The sequence below is a fragment of the Pelodiscus sinensis genome, chromosome 23, assembly GCF_049634645.1.
Source record: "Pelodiscus sinensis isolate JC-2024 chromosome 23, ASM4963464v1, whole genome shotgun sequence".
Taxonomy (NCBI): Eukaryota; Metazoa; Chordata; order Testudines; family Trionychidae; genus Pelodiscus; species Pelodiscus sinensis.
Window position 1 is genome coordinate 9,615,516 of NC_134733.1, and position 19,524 is coordinate 9,635,039.

At 45.3% G+C, this 19,524-nt stretch overlaps 1 protein-coding gene and 1 long non-coding RNA gene across 9 annotated transcripts in view; one reads left to right on the plus strand and one right to left on the minus strand.

Moving 5' to 3' along the window:
• The window catches only part of KAZN (kazrin, periplakin interacting protein), an 846,942-nt gene that overhangs the window by 342,652 nt on the left and 484,766 nt on the right, over positions 1-19,524 (plus strand). The window contains exon 1 of one of the 2 annotated variants that reach the window (XM_075906499.1): positions 16,440-16,571. The exons of the other annotated variant lie outside the window; for it this stretch is intronic. The gene's annotated coding sequence lies outside the window, so the exon portion shown is untranslated. Of the gene's footprint in view, positions 1-16,439; positions 16,572-19,524 lie in introns of those variants that run through there. 2 annotated transcript variants of the gene reach the window in all.
• The window catches only part of LOC102462858 (uncharacterized), an 82,774-nt gene that overhangs the window by 32,670 nt on the left and 30,580 nt on the right, over positions 1-19,524 (minus strand). For 2 of the 7 annotated variants that reach the window (XR_012897317.1, XR_012897318.1), the window contains exons 4-6: positions 19,226-19,334; positions 2,840-2,936; positions 1,563-1,694 (exon numbers count right to left, since the gene is read on the minus strand). This is a non-coding gene — a long non-coding RNA (uncharacterized LOC102462858). Of the gene's footprint in view, positions 1-582; positions 1,695-2,839; positions 2,937-9,021; positions 12,552-16,521; positions 18,109-19,225; positions 19,335-19,524 lie in introns of those variants that run through there. The other 5 variants (XR_012897319.1, XR_012897315.1, XR_012897316.1 and 2 more) reach the window with 5 other exon arrangements.

Consider the following 19,524-nt stretch of genomic DNA (forward strand, 5'->3'; position numbering starts at 1 on the left):
ACACCAGCAACCTGAGCAAATCATTCATCATGAATTGGGTTGAAATGTGTTGCCTCTCCCTCTCTCTCTGTGTGCTCACAGAATGTCCGTGAACAGCTTCTGACTTTCTCTGATTTATTCAATATGCAAAATTATTTGGAAATCTTCTCCCTAATGTTGTTTACACTGCCGCTCAATATTTGAAATCTGAAGTTCAAGCTGTGTGGCTTAGTTGAGATTGGTCACCTGCTACATCCCATGGCATTGCATCTGTTCCTGGTGGAGGAGTGTAACTCTTCTGAGCTCTTTAAGGCACAGGCTGTCATTTGTACGTGGCCTCCCTCCCAAGGGTACCTCAGCATGGTTAGCTATTAGGTGCTACTACATATACATGTTTAAGTATAATAAATAATTGCAATCAGGTTTCTTGGGTGAACACACAGAGAGAGAGAATTTAAAAATCATTTTCTGTGAGTATTCAAGCTTCAAATTCATTTTCTGTGAATGTTCATGTAAAACTCCTTTGCACAGGAAACGAATATAAGAGAGATGCAAATATGAGTAGAGCAAATTTTCCTGAGAGTTCTAATGAATATTCAGACCTTTTTTTTTTTTTGCTTTATTTATTCAGCTTTGCTCTAAACATCTCGGTTCAGTTCAAGTTTAACAAGGTGCAAATTTCAAAGGTGTACAAATCTTTCCTTTGTATTCATTTAAAGGAAGATGCAGCAGATATGGAAAATTGTTTTAAATATACTTTATCTTGGGAAGTAATCCCTTCCGTTCCAAGAAATGACATTACCACATAGATTCACAGCCACATTCCAGCACATATGAAACCTTTAAGGCTGCGATCTTTCAAAGCTGCCTGAGAGAGTTAGGTGCTAAACTCCTTTTGAAATTCTCAATCTTAAATGTATAAGGTGAAAACCTGGTCCCATTAATGTGACTAGCAAAAATCCCATTAGCTTTAGGAATTCCCCTCTACTTGCTTACACTTGCTTTGGTGTGGCACCCTTCTCTACACACAGCTATCACATTGCCTCCAGTTCATCTCCTTTATGCGTTCCCTACTGAACTGCCTGGATTTGAAAGTCTATTCCACCAGAGGGGTAGCTGAGTTACTCTGTAATTGAAAAAACTTTAAAAACAACTAATAGTCTTGCAGCACCTTAAAGACTAACAAAACATCCAGATGGTATCATGAGTTTTTGTGGGCACAACCCACTTCTTCAGATGAATGGACTATTTAAAGTCCAAATCCAAGAATAAATAAGGAAAGGGGGGAGAGAAAGGAAGGTGAAAAAAACAGTGAATTAGAGTGTTCAAGTTATAAGAAGCTGACATAAGTTGCCACATATGGTAACTTTCAAAATTCAGTCTGGCTTCACATCTTTACAAGAACAAATCATACGGGATGGATTTACATACGATTTGTGGTGTTTGCTGGAGAGCATCACTTTTTTTCTCTCTTTAAAGATGAAGGGTTTAGAATTAGATTACAATCTGTGATTTGCATCCATTTCTCTTCTCATCTTTGATGTGGTGGTGGCCTTAATTATTAGCATGATAGGGGAACTTACAGGCCAGAGGCTCTTTCTTTATTCAAACCCAAGTCTACATATTGAAGGCTTTGGGGTTATGATGTCCGTTTCCCTCTCAGACAGTGGCTGTGCTGTGCTGTTTTGACTCTTGCTCCTGATTCGATATCTGTCCTAGAATTGAAAGAAATTGCAGATTAGCAAAAATGAAGCAGCAGGATAATAATGACACTTTTCTACCAAATACCCTAAAGTAAACTCATGCTAGTTTTTTTCACAGAAGATAAAATGTTTATTTTAAAATATGCAACTTGGTACAAGTAAATTTAGAGTAACTGCTAATTTGGTCAATGCCAAGGAAGGCAAATTTTCATCTTAAATTGGGCTAGTTCAAATTATTAATTGTTAGATTTAACCCTGAGTCTTCACTGACTGGAACTTTAGGCAACTGTTCTGAGGACTTAAATCAGGCCCTATGTTGAGAAATATATTTAAAACACTTTTCCTTATCTTCTACTAACAATCCTTGAAACTAATACAAGGGAAAGATTTGTACATCTTTAAAACTTGCACCTTGTTAAGTTTGAACTGAACTGAGATGTTTATATAACAAAACAGAATGAATACTGCAAAAAAAACAAAACAACTCTGAACGTTCGTTAGAACCCGTAAAAAAATTTGCTCTAGTCACCTTTGCATCTCATATTTGGTTCCTACACTGGCCCTTTGTATATTGCTGTATAATGCCTAGGGCCCTACCAAATTCACAGCTTTGCAAAACATGTCACAGAGGCTGTGTCCAGACTCAGGGGCTTTTTCGAAAAAAGTAGCCTTTTTTCGAAAAAACCTCACCTGCGTCTAGACTGCAGCCGCGTTCTTTCGAAATTAAATCGAAAGAACGCGGCTTTTCTTTCGATGGCGGTAAACCTCATTTCACGAGGAAGAACGTCTTCTTTTGAAAGTTCCTCTTTCGAAAGAAGGCGTTCTTCAATGTAAATAGGGCTTCTTCGAAAGAGAGCATCCAGACTCACTGGATGCTTTCTTTCGAAAAAGCAAGCCGCTTTTTCGAAAGTTCAACGTGCAGTCTAGACGCTCTCTTTCGAAAGAGGCTCTTTCAAAAGTATCTTTCGAAAGAGCCTCTTTCGAAAGAGGCTTGCAGTCTAGACATAGCCAGAGTGTGAAATCTGGCTTTTGTGCATTTTTACCCTGTACTATTCAGATTTCATGGAGGAGACCAGTGTTTCTCAAATCGGGGATTCTGGCTCAAAAGGAAGTTGCAAAGAGTTCACAAGGTTATTTTAGGGGAATTATGGCATTACCATCCTTATTTCTGCACTGTCTTCAGGGCTGGGCAGCTGGAGAGCGGTGGTTGTAATGTTGGCTGGGTGCCCAGCTGTGAAGGCAACATCCTGCCATCTGCAGGGTATAAGTAAGGGTGTCAGTACCCTACCCATGTTGCCCTTGCTTCTGTACTGCTGCTTTCAGAGCGGGGCATCTGGTGAATGGCAGCCACTGACTAAGGTCCCAGCTCTGCAAGCAGCAGTGAAGAAATAAGGGTGACCGCACCCCACCCCATCCCACCCCGCCCCCCTTACGTCTGTGCTGCTGCTTGCCTTCAGAGCAGGGCTCCCAGCCAGCAGACACTGCTCTCCAGCTATCCAGCTCTGAAGGCAACAGCAGCACAGAAGTCAGGATAGCAGGGCTGCAGCCCCCCTGCAATTACCTTGCAATCCTCACACACCTCCTTTTTGAGTCAGGAGCTCTCCAATTACAACACCGTGACATTTCAGATTTAAATAGCTGAAATCGTGAAATTTACCATTTTAAAACTCCTATGGCCGTGAAATGGACCAAAATGGACCGTGAATTTGGTAGGCTCCTAATGATGTACAATAAGGCTCTAGACTAGGACCCAGCTTCCCGGTTATACTCCTGGGATCTGGAAGCCTCGGCTGCCTGGCCCTCAGAAGAGAGGGCCCTCTGGAAGAGAGTTGGCCTACAGATCACAGCTGGAAATGGCCCCAGCAGATCTCTCCTGAAGTGTCCAGGACACAGCTAGCTCTCGCTGAAGACCTGGGAGGAGACAGGTCACCAAGCTCCATCCCAACACGGAGAAAGCAGACGGGCAAAAGAGTCCCTGTGATTTGAGATGTCTGAGTTCTTCCAGGCCCATCTTGAATGTATCCTGTGTTGCTCGGGTCCTTAACTTAAATAAGTTATTTTGTTTCTCTTCATTTAAATCATTGCTCTGGGATGGGGATGGGGAAGAGGAGTACAAGTATGCAGGCTGCCCCCAGAAGCAAGGACCACCCCAACCCTCACTCATTGCAGTGTCTTTGGACATTTAGGCTACGTCTATACTGCACAGTTATTTCAGAATAAACTATTCCGGAATAATTATTCTGAAATAGTTTATTTTGAAATAGCACATCTATACTACAATAGCAGCTCCAGCGGGTACATCAAGGGGAGAAGTGCATGTCCCCTGGCTGAGAGATAGGCAAACACACACACACAAACAGATAAACTCTCTGAAATCTAAAGTAAATAGGTATCCCTTTCTTCACCTCTGCCCCCTGCTGGCCCAGTGAGTTTATAGCTGTCCTGGTCCCCGTCTCTTGTCCTTGCTGCCCCCGGGGCCATTCTGCAATATAACTCTCTCCTGCCGGACCCCTCCCTTTCCATTTTATGAGAAACAATCAAATTCCAGGCTCATCCCATTATCCTGGCACAGACAAACCCGGATCTTGCTTTCAGTTATGATAAGAGGAAGCCGCCTACCAAATTTGGTGACACTAGCTCTTACTGTTTAGGAGGAGTCCTTGAACAAACAGACTCACAGACAGATAGACAGACGGACACACATTTCTAAAATGTACAGTAACACTGTTAAAAAAACAATGACTAGTCCTGTAGCATCTTAGGGTATGTCTACACTACCCTCCTAGTTCGAACTAGGAGGGTAATGTATGCATACCGCACTTGCTAATGAAGCCCGGGATTTGAATTTCCCGGGCTTCATTAGCATAAGCGGGGAGCCGCCATTTTTAAATCCCCGCTGCTTCGAACCCCGTGTAGCGCGGCTACACGGGGCTCGAACTAGGTAGTTCGGACTAGGGTGCCTATTCCGAACTACCGGTACACCTCGTTTCACGAGGAGTACCGGTAGTTCGGAATAGGACCCTAGTCCGAACTACCTAGTTCGAGCCCCGTGTAGCCGCGCTACACGGGGTTCGAAGCAGCGGGGATTTAAAAATGGCGGCTCCCCGCTTATGCTAATGAAGCCCGGGAAATTCAAATCCCGGGCTTCATTAGCAAGTGCGGTATGCATACATTACCCCGCTAGTTCGAACTAGCGGGGTAGTGTAGACATACCCTCAGAGACTAACACTGTGTCATTACTCAAAGAGCTGCTTGTATATGCTAAGGTTTAATAATCAATATATATTCTTCTAATCTAAAGGAATTCATCCAGCTTTGTTGTTTCAGAATGATATCACTAAGGTGAGGTCTACTCTGTAGGGTGATGGTCAGCTTAAGGTATACAACTCCAGCTACATAAATAACATAGCTGCAGTAAACGTACCTTAAGTCAACTTTGGTGCCGTCTCCACAGTGAGAGGTCGATGTGAGAAATGCTCCCATCAACTACCCTTACTCCTCATGACAGTGAGGAGTACCAGTGCTGACGGGTGCACCTTCAGTATTTGATTTAGCGGGTCTTTACTAGATCTGCTAAATTGAACCCCGGAAGATCAATCGCCAAAGCATCGATCCTCCAATAAGTGGAGAAATGGCCTAAAAGGATCAATCTTTGGGCTTAGTTATTCTTTTCAAGATTTTCTTTTGCAAAACATCGTTTATAAATTAGGTGGCTAGATATGAGAGGAAAGGAGATTATAATCTAGTATTTGGATCAGGGGACAAGAAACCAAGATTTCTGAGAAGACCTGGGTGATTTTTTTGGCCAAAACTTTTCAGTGAAAAATTTACATTTTGTGACACCAAAATATGTTGCAAAGGTGTTGGTTGAATTATACATTTTGGAAACAACAGCAATCTGCAAAAAAGGAAGGATTGTCTTTGGACATTTAGGCTATGTCTACACTGCACAGTTATTTTGGAATAAACTATTCTGGAATAGTTATTCCAAAATAGCTTATTTTGAAATAGCACGTCTACAGTGCAGGGACGCCTCAAAATTAGTCTGAGGCAGGCTTCCCTAATGTAGACATGCTATCTCGATTTAGAGCCCCAGGAGGAATGACTTAGAATGGTGCTAGTGAGGGGCTATTTCGAAATAGCAGCAGTGCAGCATCTACACACGCCTTATTTCGAAATAGCTATTTTGGAATAGGCATTATTCTTCATAGAAAGAGGTTTACAGAACTTGGAATAAGCCATCCATTATTTAAAAATTATTTTGAAATAACAGAATTGCTGTGTACCCGCTCTCATAGTTATTTTGAAATAACAGCCGTTATTCCGAAATAACTTTTCTGTGTAGACACACTCTTAGGGCATATCTACCCTGGGCATGTCCACACTTCCAAGCCTGTTATTTTGAAATAATGGGCTTGTTATTTTGAAATAATAACTCCTGCTTGTGAAGAGGAATATGCTTATTTTGAAATAGTTATTTCAGGAGTTATTTTAAATAACTTATTTAGAAATAACCTGGTAGTGTAGACGTAGCTTTAGAGATCAAGACCTTTTGTTTTTCAAGGCTGAAATGACTTTTCCTTTAAAACATTCCTTCTATTTTATTCTTAAACATTCAAAGGAATTTTAAATGGTCGGTCTTGATACAAAACATTTAGTCTGATCCAGAATAATTCTTTGTGGAATTTCAAAATTGTCAGTGAGACAAAGAATCTGCTTTTTGTCCACCTCCATTCCTGAGTTCTCCGCTCTCTGAGGATGGGTTATCTGGTTGGGTAGATGAGTGGACAAGTTGGGGATGTCTACACAGCAGGGCTTAACTCGAAATAAGCTATGCAAATTGAGCTACGTCAATTGATTAGCTTATCTCAAAATAGGGAGCGTCTACACTGCACTTATTTCAAAATAGAGCACTCTTCCTCCAACTTCCCTTACTCCTCATACAGTGAGGGTTACAGGAGTCGGAATAAGAAGTCCTCCAGCTTGACAGTATTTTGACACTATTTCAAAATAACTGCCTGCTGTGTAGACGTGGACTAAGTTATTTCAGAATAGTGTTGCAGGATAGACGTACCTGGTGTCAGGATTCTAGAATTTTATTCCTGAATCCATTTTCATTTCTCTAGGTAAGTAAGCTAGATCCAGAGTCAGAGGGTGGGATCTTGTTGAAGGATGTTGTGAAGTTTACCAGTAGGTCCTAAAATGCTTTAAGAACTTACAAAAAGATCGTGCTAATATTATTGCAATGACAGGAATTTTAGATGATTCTATTTGTGCTGGAAAGGAGACTAGAATGCTGTTGCTTTGCTCTATGCATGACACATCATTTTGGTTCCTCTGAAGTTTATGGCAGGCTGCCCAACCTTATTCTCACTTATATCAGAGTGAGACTTTAAGCTGTTAGCCCAGAGCCCATCGATCAAACTGCTTTGGCATGATTAGTCCCTGAACCATAAATCAAAATCTTTGAGACAGGTGGATTAATTGTGACTTATGAAGCAGTAATTATTCACAATAAAGCCAAATAGACAAATAGCCCCTGAATCGGTAAGTCACTTTTACCATGTTGTGCATAGAATCCAGGATTGCGGATTCCACGTCCCCGGGAATGAGGTACCCAAGGGGCAAATGAGGGCAGATTGTGGATTCCGTGGCCTCAGGAATGAGGTACGCAAGAGGTACTGCTTCCAGAATTGTTTCTTGGACTCTGGCAGCACAAGGTGAATTAAGCAACTGTAAGGGAGAATAAAGCTCTCCTAGAATATTTCCATTGGGAAATAATTTTTTTAAATGAAAGGAGCATGTCAGTCAGTTCTTAGGAAACATGGGGCGCATCGTGTATTCCCTATGTTGCAATAGAAGAGAATAAATCTTTTCTGCTCAGCAAACCTTTCAAATTTAGAAGATGTGTTGCCAGATTCAGGGATTTCATGTGGTGACCAATGAGAATTTCCCCATTTCTCAGTGTGAGGATAGTTCAGTCCCTTTATTCATGGCTGCTGGTCTCTGATGCTCGTCTTCCCCCGGCTTTGATTCCTTCCTGCTTGTGATGTGAAAGCAGAGGGAAGAACAGCAAAATGATGCCCAGTAGGAAAGATTGCTAGGCCTGGTCTACACTAAAGGGGATAGTCAACTTAAGATCTGTAACTCATTAATTATGTAGTTGGAGTCGACATGCTTTTGGGCTGTCTACACAGCAGGAGCTTGGCCGGACTCGGGAGCAAAACTTCCCTTACTCCTCATGAAGAGCAGGACTACCAGCACCGATGGGGGTGCCCTCTCACTTCGAATTAGCAAGCCTATATTACAGCCTCTAATTCAAACCCCCGGAATATCAACCAGCAACGTCGATCTTCCACATAGTGTAGACATGGTTTCAGTGATTCAAATCCTGCACGGGCCAGCAAGAGAATAGTGCTGAAACCATCTCATGAGTTTCAGTGCAGTTACTAGTAGGCAGGCATTCCCATCATAGAAACCACATCGGAACTGGCAACCTCTCTGGTGTTCAGCAGAGAAGTCAAGTACTAGATGAGCCAAAGATGCTTAAATCCCCGCATTGCTCCTAGTGTTTCTCTCCACAGTAGAGGCAGACAATCAGAGCAGTACTGGGTGAAGCTTGACCAGCCGTTGAATACACTGGAGCAGCAGAGATGATGGGCTAAATTCAGAGGACTTTTTGATAATTCAGAGGACAATTTGATAACTGCAAGGTATGGTGTAAGCTACCACCTTGGTCTGTGTATCATATCAACTTAGTTTTCCTCTGCACTATCTTAGCCCATGCACCTGTCATGGTGGCAGGGCGAGCGGCGTCTTGCACTCCTTGGCAGTTCTTCTCCAGTGCAACGTTTCCTCTCCAAGGCTCAGCCACTCTTAGACTGGATGTCTTGGTTGAAGCCCTCCCTTGTGTGCTCACCGGGCTAACTCCTCAGGCCTGGCTGTAGTTGGCACCTGCAAGAAACTTTCCTCCAAGGCTATATCTACACTTGCGGCTTCTTGCACGAGTAATATGCAAATGAGGCTAAGCATGGAATATCGCCAAGCCTCATTTGCATACCTAATGAGCCACCATTTTTTTCAGAAGAGGCTCTTGCACAAGAAGGAGCCTCTACACTGCCCCTTCTTGCGCAAGAAAAACCCTCTTGCGCAATGCCGTTACACCTATTACTTGACAGGAAGAACAGCATTGCACAAGCGGCTTTTCTTGTGCAAGAAGGGGCAGTGTAGATGCTCCTTCTTGCACAAGAGCCTCTTCTGAAAAAAATGGTGGCTCATTAGGTATGCAAATGAGGCTCGGCGATATTCCACGCTTAGCCTCATTTGCATATTACTCGCGCAAGAAGCCGCGAGTGTAGACATAGCCCAAGAGTGTGACTTGTGGCTTATTAAAGGGACTCTAAACAGCTGCTCAAAAACAAACATTGTTTATTTCCCTAAAGCAAGGGTGGGGAACCTCAGGCCTGGAAGCCAGATGCAGTCCCCAGGTTGCCTAGATCCGACTACTGAGGCTCAGGGCCCATCCCAGTATTAGGGATTCTTGTGCTGGCACTCCAGCTCCCCCCCACTGTCCCTCTGTGCGGCTGGAGCACACAAAATCTTCTAGGCTGAGACCCCCTGGGCTCCGGTGTGTGAGGGGAATGTGGGGAGTGCCTTTCTCCTTCTCAGCCAGGGGGCCACATGAGTGAGAGGATTTTTTTCTCACTTGTGTGTGGCCCCCGACTGATTTTTATGTGGGTCCTTGACCCCAAAAAATCCCCCACCCATGCCCCAAAGGTACATAGCAGTCAGAGAAAAGGGTTAAAACAGCACAAGGCTTAATGCATTTCATTTCCCCCTCACACTCATCCCACAGGGCCTGTATCTCTTGGTCTGCTGCCTGTGAACTGATAACTGAGCCCCCACTCCTGGAAAGAGAGAGGTTTTTTACCTATTTCATGTCCTTTTGGTTTCAGGCTCTTAGCTTTGGCAAACCTACTGTGCCTGGACACAGCGGCTGAGTCTAGACTGGCAAGTTTTTCTGCAAAAGCAGCTGCTTTTGTGGAAAAACTTGCCAGCTGTCTACACTGGCCGCTTGAATTTCCGCAAGAACACTGATAATCTCATGTAAGAAATCAGTGCTTCTTGCGGAAATACTATGCTGCTCCCGTTCGGGCAAAAGTCCTTTTGCGCAAAAGCTTTTGCGCAAAGGGCCAGTGTAGACAGCTCAGATTTGTTTTGCGCAAAAAAGCCCCGATTGCGAAAATGGCGATTGGGGCTTTTTTGTGCAAAAGCGCGTCTAGATTGGCACGGACGCTTTCCCGCAAAAAGTGCTTTTGTGGAAAACCATCAGTGCCAATCTAGACGCTCTTTTCCGCAAATGGTTTTAATGGAAAACTTTTCCGTTAAAAGCATTTGCAGAAAATCATGCCAGTCTAGACGGAGCCAGCCTCTCCCATTCTGACAAAATGGCCGCCCCAGGCAAGCTGGCAACACTGAACTAGTGCTGATTGAGGTGACTGCTGGGTTTGACTTTGGAAAGCCTCCATGAGCATTGAAAACACCAGTCTGGGGTTCTTAAACTTCCCCAGAGCCCACGTTTCACCTCTCTACGATGGCACGGGCAAACCGTGGTTCTATAAAGGTGCTGCTTCATGGCAAGCCTCCGGTCACAAGGACCCCGCCAAGGATGCTGGTTGGCCTCCAGCCAAACCACCTTAAGGACCTCACCAGAGATGTGATCAAGGTGGAGTCTAATCTGCAAGGAGGCCCCATCCCTTTGCAATTTGCCATGGTATTAATGATAGGAATAGCAGCTCTTAACTCCCTGGAAGTTGCTAAGGTGTCTTATCTCTGGCTAAGGTTTGATTTCCTCCTTGCTCTTCCTAATAGTAGGGGGGAGAAAAATATCAAACGGGTCCCTGAGGTCCATGTGGTATTACTAAGCAATAATGCTGCTCTCTTTCATGTCCTCAACACCGACGTGCCAAGGTGTGACTGACAATACCCCTTCTGGTCCCAGAGCCATGAGAGCTGATTCTAAGCCCGTGCAATTCACGAAAGAGGCAAAAATGCGACAGAGTGAGCTGTAGTGTGGGACAGCACAGATATTGCAGAAATCAAAGGGGCAGGAGCCTAAACATGGGCAGTGGGCAAATCCCCAGCTCTGCCCCTGCCGCCTGAAGCCCCCCCATTGGAGCCAAGCCCCCCCTCCCTCTAGGGGCAGACCCACAGCCCACCCTCCTGAGTGAGCAGCTCCTGGCCCCAGCACCCTGACCCAAGAGCAGGGGAAGGCAGGGGAACCCAACCTCCTCAGCCCAAGAGCACAGGGAGGATGGGCAGCCCAGCCTTGGAGCAGAGGGATGGTGGGTGGGCCCAGGCTCCCCAGTTCCAAGGCACAGGAGGGTAAAGGCTGCCCCAGCCACAGTGCAGCTAAATCCCGGGCAGCCCCAGGACATGGGATGGAGCTGCATTGAACCAGTGAGCCTGGAAGCTGAGTGTGGGAGGAGCCAGACCTAGCAGTTAGGGAAGGCATTGCCTTCGCCTGCCTCTGCTACACGTCACCCATGAGCGTAGGGAGCAGTGCTCTTCGCCCTCAGTGCAACTCATGGAAGTGGACTGAAGGTCAAGGGAATTAGGGGGAACCACCCCACCACTGGATACCCTGACCCCAGGGCTGTATTCTTCTCTTTAGCCTCTTGCCTACTACCATAGTTTGCGGTGTCTATGGCCTATATGTATCTATGCTCAGATCCACTACTAGAGGCTGATGAACTTCTGCTAAGCGCAGGAGGGAGAGGAAATGAAGAATCATTCTCTTTCTTACCATCATGCTGAAGCACCATTTAAAAGGTTTGCTTAGTCTAAGCTGCAAACACTTTAATGCATGAACTTTACCCATAGCATTGACTCATTTTTTTTCTTGTAAGCACATCGGCTAGAAGCTGTAGCTCCTATATTAAATCACCTGCCACTTATTTGGGAATGCTTTAAATGTCTTTCTTGTGGATTATCTAAAGGGGCTAAGAGGAAACTAACTTTCTCTACCCAGGGGCTTTTTGAAGGAAGTAACTGTGTATGTGTGCAGGCGCGCACATACAAATACACATAGAGCCTCTCATCTACTAAATGGTACTTTTCAAGGTGGACCAGGGGAGATTAGAGCTTCAAATATAAGCACTGAAATAACTGGCTTCCAGATTTCTAACTGACTCATGCTTAGGAGCATGAGAGATCCCATTGGCAGGCCTCCCTCTAATTTTTTCCATCCATGTGCGGAATACATTTTCTTACTTGCACTGAGGCATGTGCCGATGTGCACCACCAATAGAAACACATGCTGCCAGTTCTGAGAGGCTGTGGGTACTCTGCTAATCAGCTGGGCAGCATATGACTCTCTTCTGGGTGGCTGCCCAAGCGCTTACTTACAGGGAGCATTGCCCATTGGTATTAATTTCAGTCTGCAACCCTGTCCACAAGCCTGTTCCAGGAAAGAATCAGCACATGGTGCACCTGCCTGGAACATTGTGTGAACTCAAGTGATGCAGAGTTGGAATTGATCCTCTTTAACCATGATGGATTGGTTGTGAGAGATTCCCAGTAACTACAGACTTTTATAAACTCAGGTTTAAGTGAAATGCCAACTTAACTGAAGGTCGTTGCATCCCCCAGACTTGCAATGATTTCACAATGCTCCAGACCTCCATAGCAGAGAAATTGCAGAGACGAAGCCGGAAAAACTCCTGATTTCTGGGAAGCCGAAATCTGGCTCCAGAGTACTGCAGCAAAAGTGCCTCCCCTGCAGTGTTGCTCCTGCAGAGCGGAGAGGCGGGAGGGGTGCGGGCCCTGCGACCTCCGAAAATCCAACTCACTTCTTCTTCTTTGCCTCTGCTGGACAAGGGGGGAGAGCCTGACGGTTACAGCAGGGGACTGGGAGATTCTCTACAATAGTGGTGGGCAACCTGCAGCCTGTGGGCTGGATGCGGCCCATCGGGGTTCCACCTGTAGCCCACACACCCCCTTTCTGTCCCCTTCCCCCACGTCTCTCCTGCGCTGAGGACCCTGCACTTACCTACTCCTCACCCTCCCTCCCAGCCCTTCCGGAATGCCATGAATCAGCTGATTTGCGGGGTTCAGGCTCTGAGAGGCAGGAGAGGAGTGAAGATGGGATACGAATTGGCCAACTCCAATTGGAAGTGCTCAGAGAGTGGGAGGGGCAAGAGCAGAGATGGGAGGAGCTTGGGAGAGGAGGCAGGAAAGAGGCCGGGCGGGGAGTTGGTGTTGCAAAGTAAGTGTAAATGTTTCTCCTTTTTTAATTATTTGAAATTGATGACAGTTCTATTAATAGATGCATGATTAGAGCCTTTCTACTTGTCTTGAAATATTCAGCCTTTAATGTATGTAATCGTATTCTTGGGGTCATGGTTAGTGGACGTGACTGATTTCAATCTTGCAGCCCACTGAGTCAAAGGAGAGCCGCCGATGCGGCCCAATCACTAGCCTTGGTTGCCCATCACTGCTCTACAATCTGTTCCTGTCTTTGCCACTGGCTCAACACATGACCACAAGAAGGGATTTAGCCACTATCTTCCTCCTTTTATCTGCCAGTATCATGGGGAGAATATCACTGTGGACCCCGCTGGGGTGCTGGGAACCTTCATTCATGGCTGTACAGTTCTTAAAGGCCCTTGAATGAAAGCAGCAATAGTAGTAAAGTGGCATTATTAACTCAGAAACATCACTCCAAATCCCCCCATCCTGGCAGGGGCAGATGGCACTTGCCATCTCTGCTCCTGCTTTGGCAAAGACAGCAGCTCCGGTGCATAGTACACATCTGCAACTCCTTTGGGAATCCACATACAGACCATCCCACAAAGGAGAACATTTCCTCTGGGATCAAAGATCTTCAAGTTTCAAGAGTCTCATATGGCTTTGGCGCTGCTGGTTTCCATTTGAAGGCATTTCTGCCATGATCCAATGCTGGGGGACTGTCAAAATTTCAGAGAACCTTGAAAAAAATTCACAGCAATGCAACCACGTCATTGATGCTTTCAGCCCTCCCAGACTTGGGGCCTGCTGTTCAGACTTAGGCCAGGCCTACACTACAGGGCTACGTCTACACTGGCACCCTTTTCTGGAAATGCTTAAAACGGAACAGTTTTCCGTTATAAGTATTTCCGGAAAAGCGCGTCTACACTGGCAGGATGCTTTTCCGGAAAAAACCTTTTTCCAGAAAAGCGTCCGTGGCCAATGTAGACGCGCTTTTCCAGAAAAAAAGCCCCGATCGTCATTTTCGCGATCGGAGCTTTTTTGCGGAAAAGACTACTGTGCTGTCTACACTGGCCCTTTTCCGGAACAGTTTTTCCGGAAAAGGACTTTTGCCCGAACGGGAGCAGCATAGTTTTTCCAGAAAAACACTGACAATTTTACAGTAGATCGTCAGTGCTTTTCCGGAAAAGCAAGCGGCCAGTGTAGACAGCTGGCAAGTTATTCCGGAAAAGCGGCTGCTTTTCCGGAATAAGTGGCCCAGTGTGGACACAGCCCGGGAGAAAGTTGACCTAAGACACGCCACCTATGATATGATGTACCTTAAGTTGAATTTCTGCGGTGTCCCCACTTCTGGAGGTCGACGGGAGAAACTCTCCCTTTAACTTCCCTTATGCCTCATGAGCCAGTGGAATGCAGGAGTCGACTAAGGTGCCATCAATGGTCGACTTAGCGAGTCCTTACTAGACCCCTAAATCAAACCCTGGATGATCGATTCCTACCATGTTGCTCCCCTGGTAAGTGGAGACAAGCCCTAAAATTTCCCCTTGATTCTCAGCATCTTCCAGCTTCCTTAGAAAATAGCTTATTTTCTTTCCCCTGAGTGAGCTGAGGAGCTGGATCACAGCTCAGGCCCTTTTCTTTCAGGCTGTAGCTTCACTATGGAGACGTTCCAGGTGATGGCCAGCACTATCAATTAAGGACTGCAGCTTATTTTCACTGGCAGCCAGGGAATCAGACATTTAAATCTAGACCTTGCTCTGGCAGCTCACAGCTGGTTGGACTTATCTTGCACTTTTCCCACCGGGGCAGAGATTGATAAGAAAATGTTGGCAGTTCTGAGTTCCTGGCTGAATAGAACAGCTTTCTGAACTATGCAGGAGACTTTTTAAGGCATGTGGATGGCGGTCATGCAGGGGGAGAGCTCAGCTATGTTCTTGTTTTTATTTTGGGGCATATTAGAAGGGCTGGGGAAAGCTTGCACATGAGCATGCGTAAGTACACGCTGTGTTTGAGAAGAGACAGCCCCATGCTTCAGGACATGTCAAACTCTACCTGAGGGGGTCAGGACGACCCTATCCCAATTGGACAGGTTATTCGAAAACAGTCCATTGCAGGATCTGTTGGTCTAGATCAGGCGTCTCAAACTCCCAGCCCACAGGCCATCCCCAGCCGCAAAAGTTGTGCAATCTGGTCCAGGAGTCCTGTCAGGCTGGGTGAGAACCTGTCCGTTCCCGTTGCCCAAGCCCCACCCTTTTTTGCCATCGCCCCGCCCTGTCCCGCATGGCACCTAGTCCCCTGAGGGACGCCGCCTCAGGGATTTCCAGGGGGAGGGGGCCTGGCACAAGACAGTGGCAGTCGAGACCCCTTCCATTCCCCATGGTGGTGGGAGCTGTGGGGAAGTGGAATTCATTCGGCAGGCGCACTCGCTCAGAAGATGGGGTGCCATGGGGGAGGGAGAGAGTGGAGTGATAGTGGGAAGGTGAGGGGCTTGAGGGATGCGATTGGACAGTCCTCCTGCAGCCTGCTGGGACTCCCTGGCCAGATTGGGCATGAGTTTGAGGGACTGGACTCGGTGACCTCTCAAGGTTCCTTCCAGTTCTAGCATTTTGTGATTCTCCTAAAGCAGCTAGAGCTAACCGCTGTGCGGGGAGACAGACGAGTGGGCCAGACGGACTCCCAGTCAGACACAGGGCGGCAGTTCTTAGCTCTGTGAGTGTGAGTGGGTTGGGAAGAGATGGCCCGAGATGTTCTGGGTCAGGAAGACAGTGGAGCTCCTCTGTGAGCTGGTGGTTCCTCTTTTGATGGCGGCTGTGCAGAGACTCAGAGGGGAAACTTCACAGAGTGCTAAGTGGTGTGCTATTGATTTTGCGAGAAGATACTTTGACACTCTTGTTATTTTAAAAAGAAATGTTATCTGTGTCAGGACTAAATAGGTTTTATTAGAAAAACTATCCCTCCCCCCCCTTCTATGGCGAGCTGCTACATTTGTCTGTTTCAGTAAATCAAGTCCCAGCAGATCACTTTTTTATTGGAAGAAGCACCTGTTTTACTGTGACCTATTGGTTAACCAAATGCTCTAAAACTTGTGTCTTTCTTCTGAATAAGATAAAAAAATCTGCTGTGCTAGTTTGTCCTAGGCAAGGTACCTGTAAACCTGAAATCCCTCTTAAAATATTCTTTGCCTTTGTAGCAGGGCAGCTGCCCTGTACTGGCCCTTTAAGAGCCAAACCCCACCCTGGAGCAGGCCCGGGAGTTCAGCCCAGCTGGGCGGCGTTGGCCCATTAAGGCCCAGCTGGGAGCTATAAAAGGGAAGGGCTGCTTCAGCAAAGGCAGTGTGAGCCTGGCTGCTGAGGGAGCAGGATGCTCTCTGGAGCTAGGGCAGGGCTAGAGAGTCAGGCTGGGCCAGGGCGCTTGGACAGCCACCTGGCCAGCCTGCTCGGCCTATGGCAAGGCCTGCTGGAGAGACACCAAACCCCCGGAAGGGGGGCTCAGAGCGAGTGACTTGGGCACTGCCGGAGGGCAGTGTGGCGAAGAGAGCAACGCGACCGGAAGATTCCAGAGGGGAAACGCCACGTGAGCGGAGGCCTGTGCGGACGGAATGGACTGATTCCGGGGAACAGATGATGGACCCCCGCTACAGTGGTGAGTGACCCCCTCACAGCCTTCTTTGAGTCGTATCATACTCTCCAGCTAAACGTACATATAGAGCCCTCCTCATTGTAGTATTTGAATACCTCAAAGGCAAGCAAGCCTTATTATGGAGAAATAAGACCAAGAGATTAGATGACCTTCCCAAGGTTACACTGGGAGTCAGTAGCAGAGCTGAGCATGCATTCACATCTCCTCAGTCCCAGTCCAGTGTCTTAACCAAAATATCATCCTGCCCAAGTTGGCTAGTTGGTCAAAACTCCCACTGAAGCCATCTAGAATTTGGGTGTGCAAGAAATGCAGAACCAGACCTGGAGAATTCCGTAGCTAGAGAAGGCGTTTGGTTAGGTGTCAGGAGCTGCAGTGGGTTCTGTGCCTGTGCCTCTGATTCCCCTCCAGCCCTTTGGCTGGAAGCTGCTCGGGGCAGGCACTGTTTCTGATTACATGTCAGTCTAGTATAGTGCTGTTCCAGTCTCAGTTTGGGTGACTATAATGCAAACACATGAAAACAAAAATCTGCCCCTGACTTAATAACCTGCTTATTTAAAAAAAAAAAAAAAGTCTTCCCATAACAGTGTTTCTTCTTTGCTGTATAATTATTTTTGGCTTTCACTTTTTTTTCTCTCACCTTTATGATCTACTGAGTCACATGACATGTAGGCAACTGACTGTCTCTGACTCATCCCTACTCGATTTTTGGTACCCTCAGTAGGGGCAGAGGATCTCTTCCTTGAGACACAGAAGGCCATTTTTGCACTTTTGTCACTGACCTAAAATTTAAAAAAAACCAACAACCCGTAGAATACTTGCCTGCTGTGAATAAAGCCAAAGCTGCTGCACAAGGAAAGGAAAATATTTCTGATAAAAAGTGCATTTTCTGTTAAATCACTGTTCAAAAAATGTGCAGCTTCTAGAGTGGCACTCAAGTTTATCAGCCGATTTTAATTAGCACTTCTCTTGGGAGCAACAGTGTGTGAAAAAAGACAACTTGGCATTGCTGTAGTTTGAGAATGATGGGGAAACGGACTGCTACCGACCCTGGCCTTGGAGAAAGCAAAGTGTGCTGCTGACATTTTACAAGATTCTAATATTTTCCAAGGAGCCTAAGGGAGTTAGGCACTCAACTTCCACTGAATTTCAATAGCATGTGGGTGAGTTCATGTCTTTTATTGGACTACCTTCTGCTGGTGAAAGAGACAAATTTCGAGCTTACACAGAGCTCTTCTTCAAGTCTGGGAAATGTAACCATCAGAGATAAATACAAGATGGAACAAATTGTTAAGCAAAAGAAGTTAACAAACATTGCAAGAGCCCATCCAAGGTGATTTGGAGTTGTATGTGGTAGTCAGAGGGTTATAGATGGTAAGTCCTCTAAAGATTATGGTTTGTTTTCTTGCATTTGCTGAGGAAGTAGATGTCACTGTTAAGTGCTGCATTTTGACACTGCCACCAGTAGTGACACTGGATGGCAAAAATTCATGTTGTTTAACCAGCCAGAATTCCAGGGCTGTATATCTATGTATATTCTTCCCTGAAAACATAAAAAATACATACATATATACCCATTAAGATTAACAAATACACTGCAAAACTGAATGAGTACTATAGCTGGGTGAAATTATTCTTTCACTTTTCAGTGAAAAATGCAGATGTGACAACAGCATACACTTAGCAGATTTGTGTCAGTTTTGCTGTGATTTGCACAGCATTCATGACTACAACCTGCTGGAAACATGTCTACTGGCTACGGTGTATAGGACAGTGACTCAAAACTATTTCAAGTCTACCACTGATTCACTGTGCAACATTAGGAGAGTGATTTAACTTCTCTTTGCTTTAGTCTACTCAGCTGTAAAATGGGTTCAATAATATTTTCCTACCTCAAACTTAGTTTAATGTTCGTGAACTGTTTTCAGAGTAAAATAAAGTTGCTTGTGTAGGTGAAAATTGGTATCATTACGCTCCTTGAAAAATAGCAATTTTCAAGGGATTATTCTAGCTGATCATCCTAAGTGTTCCAAACAATGAAGAATATAGAAATTTATCCACTTCTCATCCCCAAAAATACATATATTAAAAGCAGGTGTTGAATCCTTAAAAAGTGATTATGTATGTTGCTAGTTACCAGGTGCCCTGCCAGAACCTAATATTAAAGTACTGTGTAAATGATGCTTTAAAATGTTATAATGGAATGGGGAATGTTCCGCAGACTATTGTGTGAAACCGTATCTATTAAGATACACACATACACCAACCTCTCTGATGCTGAAGATTTTTGAAAAAATAGACCTAGCTAATGCTGCCAGATTCAGCAATCTCCTGCTGCAGAAAAAGCCAGTTCACCAGCAGAGGGCACACAAGATAATAAAACTTCAAGGACGATGATGACATCATTGATGATGCTATTGACAAATAAAGGAAGTAAACAATGTAGAGAAGAGTTGAACTTCCTTCCCCATAGCAACTGGAAGGAATGCAGCTGGTTTGGAGAGCAGAGTATATATTAAGAGTTGCTGGTAGTCAGTTATGTTTCTTTAAACAGATCAACCCCCTATCCCCCACAAAATACCTTATCGTATGTGCATCAATTGGCAGGTGGCTTTTAGGAGTCATGATATCCATGTTCTAAATGTGGGTCAGATTGTTACCTGTAATCACATCGAGTAGTCCTCACTCCACCAATAGCAGGGTTGTCAGCTTTCATGATTTTCATTGATAGCCTCATGATATTTGGTATTTTGTTTATAACTCCAATTCCTGGAATCATATGTTAGGTGAGAATCTTGGCTTTCATTGAAATATAAAAGTAGGTTTCTAGCCCTCATGGTTGAGGTGAGAAACTTGAAAATGGAGAACAAGGGTGACATAAAGGTTTAAAAAAAAAAAAAGAGGTTTTTTTTTTTTAATCCTCATGGTTTTGTAACATAATACTTGGGCCTTGTTTTCA